Source organism: Hirundo rustica, chromosome 2 (assembly GCF_015227805.2).
Source record: "Hirundo rustica isolate bHirRus1 chromosome 2, bHirRus1.pri.v3, whole genome shotgun sequence".
NCBI lineage: Eukaryota > Metazoa > Chordata > Aves > Passeriformes > Hirundinidae > Hirundo > Hirundo rustica.
The window spans coordinates 35434547-35441762 of NC_053451.1; positions in this window are offsets into that span (position 1 = coordinate 35434547).

The window sequence follows — 7216 nt, forward strand, 5'->3', positions numbered from 1 at the left end:
GAACCCTCATCCCAATTAACCCCTCGAGAACCTGTTCACAGGCCTAAGCACAAGATATTTAATCTGGAACATGTAATAACAGGGACTCTTCAGCATCAGGTAGGGAATATTGTTGTCACGTGAGAGGTTTTGGATGTTAACAGAGGGTGGGAGCAATGGCTTTTTCAGTGAGTGGGTTTTGAGACAAGCTTTAAAGGAAGAGAAGATTCTTAGGGTACTGAAAGCCTGAAAAGCAAGGATATTTTTTTCCCCTCCAAATAACAAACAAAGCTGAGACCACATAGTCTGCCCATCCTGAGCCCTGGGATACTGGAGGGAGATGATGAGTGATTAGAAACAGCTGAAATACTGTTTTAAACCTCTATTAATTAATCCTGTAGCAATCCCACTGCCCTCAGAACTTCCTTCAACAGGAAATTTTCCTTCAAGTCTCTGAGGGCTGGAGACCATTTTTTCCTTATTATTATATGTCAAAAACTTGTTTTGAGATGAATTTTTCAGACTGCCCTGAGCGAAGCTATACCTACCAAATAACCCTGCAAACGTGAAGAACCACCAGGGAGCATTAAACAACTCACTCCATCTATAGGAAACAGCCTGTAGTGCATAAACATCCCCCGGGTAAGATCACATCTGCGTTCCCACTGCCAGGTATCCAGCTTGGCAGGACACCAACCTTCGGCTCCTAAAAACAAACCTGTGACAGCAGCAGGAGGCTGTCACGGGCCCTGCCACAACCAGTTTTAGTCCTCTTCCGAAGCTGGGGCTGGGAAGCAGCCTTTGAAGAGGTGCCAACAAGGAGAATTTTCCTGACTATCCCACAGGGTGAGTCTGCACCTCAGGATGTGTGTGTATGGATCCCATCTGTCCTACCGCACAGCTAGGGCACCCAGGAATCTTAGTGCTGAAAACCCCAACAATTCAAGACGCTCATGTGCAACAAAAAGAGGCAGGAACACGCATGAAATAGGTGTTAATGGCGTTGTTCTTGCTCTTCACAACACTGACTCATTCCTTCCACTTTGACAGGCTATATCCGGAAAAACAACTCTCAGTGATGGCTGGTGCTGCCTGCATTCCTGGCAGAGATACAGCAAGAGAGATCACACCTGTTTTTATAGGTGCAGAAAGGCCAACATCGAGAAGCAGCCGAGACGGAAGAAGACCTTTTTGTTTACTCTGCAAAGCTGTTTGAGAAGCGGGCACACACTATTCTGTCCTTTCCACTTTTTCACCTGGATTACTCCGTCACTGGGCCAGGTTCTAATCTCCAGACGTGGAGACAAAAACACGGGGGCAGTGTAAGTAACCTGGCCTTGCAGCTGTGAGTTCCTCTTGCTTTGCTCTTGCGTGTGTCAGCCATGTGTGTGTCATGTGGGAAAGCCAGTGGATTTCTCTGACACAAAACTCCCATGGGAATAATTTCCTAAAGCAGAGCCACAACCTCATAATGGATGTCTACACAGAAAGGGGGAAGAGTGCTGGGAAGAAATGCTGGGATGAGGATTGGTAACTGAAAGATGCAGCTGAAGACAAGAGAAGGGAAGAGAGTCACAAGAAGCTTACGAGAATGAACCCCATCTATCAAAACACATTGCTGCCGTCCTGCTCTGAGGATAACCTAACTCAAATGCCTGAGATAAGACTGGCAATCAAGTGTGGTGTGGTCCTCTGAAAGCTTATGGGGTATAAAGCAGCACGTGGGGGACGGATGCTATCCCTTCCCATTACACAGTGGTTTTTCCATGACTATGTTGGAAGCTGTGGCAGAGCTGGACCTTGGACATGGTCCTGGAGGAGGCCCAGCAGGCACAGCCACCCCCGTTTGCTGCGTGCAGGCGCTGCACTTCTCTCATTGACTGAACGAGGCCTGGACGTCACAAATGTCCAAAAGGCAGGAGCGTTAAACTGGTATCGTCTCACAGAGTGAAACAAAAAGGAGCACAAACATCGAATCACGTAAATCCATGGGCTTATTAGCATTTTTAAGGAAATAAAATAACCCAAAAACCTGAACATACTCAGTCTCAGCTCCCATTGGAACGTGCTGCAGTGTTTTCACCTTTACCCGCAGGGAAGGGATGGGAGAACAAATACCAAATGCCAGATGTTTTATTGAATAATGTATTACTGGAAAATTGAATAAGGATGAATATATAGAACAGTGGTGAATAATACAAAATAAGTAATGACAAAATTCACTTTCATGCAAGAAGTACAATAATTATCCATAGGAGCCAGAGGAAACTCCATCCCTTGTCAGAGTTTCATCTAGCCTTGACAGAGTATACTCATCAGGAATATGCCTTGGAAAATGATAAATTATATTATCTGGACCACTTTAACATCTTAAAAAAAAATCATACTATAGAAAATTCTGGTTTAATACATTCAATTCACAAATGGGCTGGTTTTTCACTTGGTAAGATAACTTGGCAGAAGCCAACTGCCTTATTTATTCATTTAAAGATTTTCCTATGTTAGGTAAGAATTAAGAAAATATCTGTTTTAGCTCACTGAAGAAAAGAATATTTACTTTAAATAAAGACTAGAACTCATTGTTAACCAGGCCTATGATTAACCTCTTGGTATGAATCTACATGCATTTGCCCAGGCCACCAACTCCTACCAGATGGAACCTGAACTCTGAGTCACAGAGTTCCGTGAAACCAACAGCTTACAGGGACTCTCCTGTGTTTCAGTGGCTGCTTTCTCTAGCCACATGTTCATTCATGTGGTGAAATTTTAAGTAACTATAGCTTGAAGGCAACATCTGCTCTGAGAGATTTCAGGGTAAAGGGAGCAGCAGGCACTGAGATCGCATTTTAACAGATGCTTTCCTGGGTTCCTGTGCCACCTACTTCTAAAGGTAGCAAGGTCCATGGCAAGCTTGAAACACTAAGATATGATTTACACAGAGGCAAACAGCTTGGTGCTGTATGGGCTGTCTTTTGTCAGAACTTGTTGGAAGTTACCTCTACTTTTCTCCATGCCTTGCTCCTTCTTACTGTTTCCTGACTCCAACATCACTATTTGAATACATCACAAAACCACACATTGAGCCTGAGACTATTTCTGGAGAAATGCTTATGATACCTATTGAGAAAGGGTATGGCAATATCAGGATGGTGACAGATGCTTAAAAGAAGGCATGGAGAGGGAAAAAAGAGACAGGCAAAGGTACAGAAAGCAAGTTTCTACATATTGTCTTGATGAATGCAGTAGAAACACCTCAAAGAGGAGTAGGGCATTGGAAGTGTTGATACAGAGAGCCAGTGCAAGCAAGCGGACAAAGTCCGCTCAATTGAGATATATCCAGCAACTTCATCCCACAGTTAGGGAAAGAGAGGGAAAAGGGAAGGACAGACTTAGACAATAGTAGTACTAAGGGCTTTGCCATCTGGGCATCCCTGCACAGAGGCTAAAGTTCATGCTTTTCAAGCTATAGAACTTGCATTGAGGCATTGAGCTTTGGGGTTTGGGAGTGAAAATGGGGTTACCATTTCAGGCATCGAAACCAGAGTGCAGGAATGCAACAAGAGGGCTGTGTTACTACAGCTCGATGGATCACTGCCCATCAGCTGCCCACGCCAACATAAAACAACTTCACCTTTCGTATCTTCCAGCCAAAATGTGTGAACTGACCCTGAAACAAAGGCGGATCCCTTCCAAGGCACTGTGAGGGGAGTTTCAGTAAATGCATGTTGATTGTTACCCAGACAGGCTTAAAACAAACCTGAGGTGCATCGTCTTGGACAGACGGCAAAGTCACAGTATTCACGTTGCTTTTATTCAGATTGTCATTTAAAACACCATTGTTTTGGCACTGATAGTCTGCAGTCAGTTGTTTCCCCATATATTTCATGGACTTTCCTTATAAGACACACTGAAAAACTGCCCAGTTATTTTTCTTTTCTTGGACCCTGTATTAAAAAGAAATATGAATATTATAAAACTGCCCTGGGAAAAAGAGAGAGGGTTGAGTTTCATACCAATAGCTACAGGGTTTTTTTAATCCAAGCCCAGATGACAAGGCATCCCTCGTGTATTATAAAACACTCCATGTAAATAGATCACAAGCCTCTTAGGTGGAGGAGGAGTTAGGGACTGCTAACCTTTGCCTTTAGGGTCTGTGCACTGAGTAGTTTAGGAACCTCCCTTTTTTTTCCTGTGCTGCAGGCAGATGTTTGAGTTCAGCTAAGCCGTTCCAGCAGATATTTCCCAACATCCATGTACCATATGGATACCCTCCATCCCAAGAAAACAGTCATTGGCATTGGTGGTGTATGGTGAGATCACTCACCCACTCTGTAAGTAAGGGACTAGTAAAAATGTAGGGGACAAAGCCAAGAAAGCAGATAAGTGTCACTAGGACCTTTTTTTTACATGTTCATTCACTTTATGATGCAGAGGTAGTTTTAAAAATCATCATTCAATTTTTCCTCTGTTTTGGGAAACACCAAAGCTGCAGTATGCCCAGTAGTAATCTTTCTCATGGCTAAATAAAACTTTGTGCATACATCACACTTCCTGGTGTGAAAAAGGGTCTATCATTCTTCTATCTATCTAAGGAGTTTGATCCCTACATATTCAAAAACCAGTGGGTTCCAGTACAAACTGGGCTGCTGAATAAAATGTAAATGTGGCCAAATGCATTGCACACAAAAGCACACTCACAGATATGTGGGAAATGTATGTGTAAGTACTGTACCTGAAGCATTTGTATGCTGAAATTGTGGGTTCGTGTGCCCTGAATACTGTACACTTGAATGAACTTTCCCTCAGAGCAAAAGTGGAGTTTTCCATCTTGTACTCATAATTTTTTCCCCATAAAAATATTTTAATGATTTAAGTCCCACAAGCCCAAGAGCTCCAGATGCATATTTTAGTTGTTTGTCATAAGAACTATCCAACATAAAAAATGACCACTCTTTCTGCCAGAATGAGTTTGCACAATGTTTAATGTTAAAGTGAAGTAGAAGAATTTTTCACTGCAGTGAAATAAGTCTTTGTAAAAACATCATTTGTGAAACTTTAAAACCAGCAGTGGAAGAAGATTTTTTTTTGCCACATGAAATTCTTTAAAAGGAAATAGGTCTCTAGAAGGTAAACTCTTGTTCCTATCAAAGGCAGCAATAACCTTCCAATTGATTTCAGTGGTGTTTACATTTTAGACAGACATACATCTTTTAGCTTTTTCACTTTTTGGGTTTTTGGAGTCTTGAATTATCACCATCCTACTCTTTTGGGAAGAACTATGTACCTACCATATTAACCAAGCTCTCCTGCAAGGGTAAGTAAATAAAAGTCATAGATGTTTTTCCTAAGCCATCCTAATAGAGGAATGAAACAAAGCACCGAATTTCCAGAGGGCCACACAACACCTGCCTGTAACTGTTGCTAAATCAAGGCAATGGATCAAAGGCATGGGTCCATCTGTCTGGCTTCCTCTTTCTTCTACTGGGTGAATCCATCCACTTTCTTGGGGCCTGGATTTGGATGCAACAGAGGAACCCCACAGAATTTCATGTATGGATGGAAATGGATGCATGTTTCATAGCAAAGTGGATTTGCACTGATTTCAGGAGGCAAAATTCATTGTCATCTCCTGAGGAATAATATTTGGATGTAGCTCTTAGGAGCTTTTCTCCCAAACATATCTATCTCTATCTCTTGGTGGAAAGTGCTTGCAGGGGCACATGCCAGAGGGAGCAGACTGCTTCAAGTCAGATGCGGTTAATGGAACATCCACTTCTCATCTCTATATAAAACAGTGTCTTCCATTTCCCAATTCTTTCTCAAACTGCTTATTTTTCACTCTGGGTTAATGATTTTCCCATAAGCAATACTCTTTGTTTCTGGAATTACTTGGGTGATGCTCACTAAATTGCCCTCTGCCCTTTTCACCTTGGGGTGAACTCAGATATGGAGAGTGATTTACCTAAAAGGGAAAGTTTTTGCAGTCTTCAGTTAAATATTTACTTATGCCTTTTTTTGGTGTGCCTTGTCCTTGGTATTCCCAAGCCCTCTGAGACATCAGTATCCATTCCCACTGACTCTACAGACACTCCCCTCCTCAAGGAGGGTTACTCAATACTGTTTTGGACACATTTTCTGCTACTTAACTTGACTGCAAATATTTTTGTATTTGTGTTACTAAGGTCAACAGAGATCTTGTGGACAGTTTCCTCCTGCTCTTGGAAAAGTATGTGCAAGTGTGGTTAGGATGCAGACATTTCAAGCTGGGTTCAGAGTGGACTGCAGGACCAGGCTGAGCCTTGTGGCACACAGAGGTGCTCCCTGCCTCTGTGAAAATACCTGTGTGCTGTCAATTTGAAGAGTGCTGTTCAGGAAGGCAGCTGGCTGAGGCAATCCAAACCCTCCCATTTGGATACTCATGTAAAAGCACCTCAGGTTAGAAGGTTTTTGTGTTTGTTTTGAAGATGACTGATCAGATTTAAGCCAAGCTGTTTTGAGCAAGCCTTGAACATGCCCACAGGGATGGGAGGTATTTGGGAGTGACAGTGCTCAGCCTTCTTTGTGCATGTTTAATCTTAACGTTGCTGATAACATTTGAAAAGTGTGGCAAACCCCACATTGCACAGCATGTACTTTGACACATCACCAAGTCCTCGGTGAAAATGTTGTCTTCTTCCCCTAAAGGTGATCAGGCTACAATGTACATATGAGATTTCTTCAAGAGCTACCCAGTGATGCTTTTCCCAGCATGCTTAACTTGGTCCATGGAGCCTGTTATTTAAAAGCCCCACTGGCTGCAGCTGTACTACTAAATACAGCAGACTGCTGCAGTGACTGCTGCCTGGCACGAAGCCAGAGGCATGTTATGATTCATACCCACCTGACTGAACTCTTTTACCCCTAAAAGCAGGGGGGCCGCACCCACCCTACCTTTGGGAAGGGTCCCAAGAATGTGCTGCTCTCCACACAGCGCTAACAGGTGTGTATTTTCTGCTGGCTGATGCTAATCCTCGTCAAGGGGCCACAAAACAACATAGACAAGCATGGAGCAGTGTCAGAAGTGGTGTCGTGGCCCTGTTTAATTTAGCGGTCTAGACACAGCCATTAATACCAAGAGTTTAGCAGGATTCTTGGAAGGGCCAATGCATTTATATGGCCAGTGAGAATATCCAGAGGAATGGGAAAAATATTTCAAAAGCCAAAAAAAAGAACCCCAACCAAAATCAGATTTTTGGAA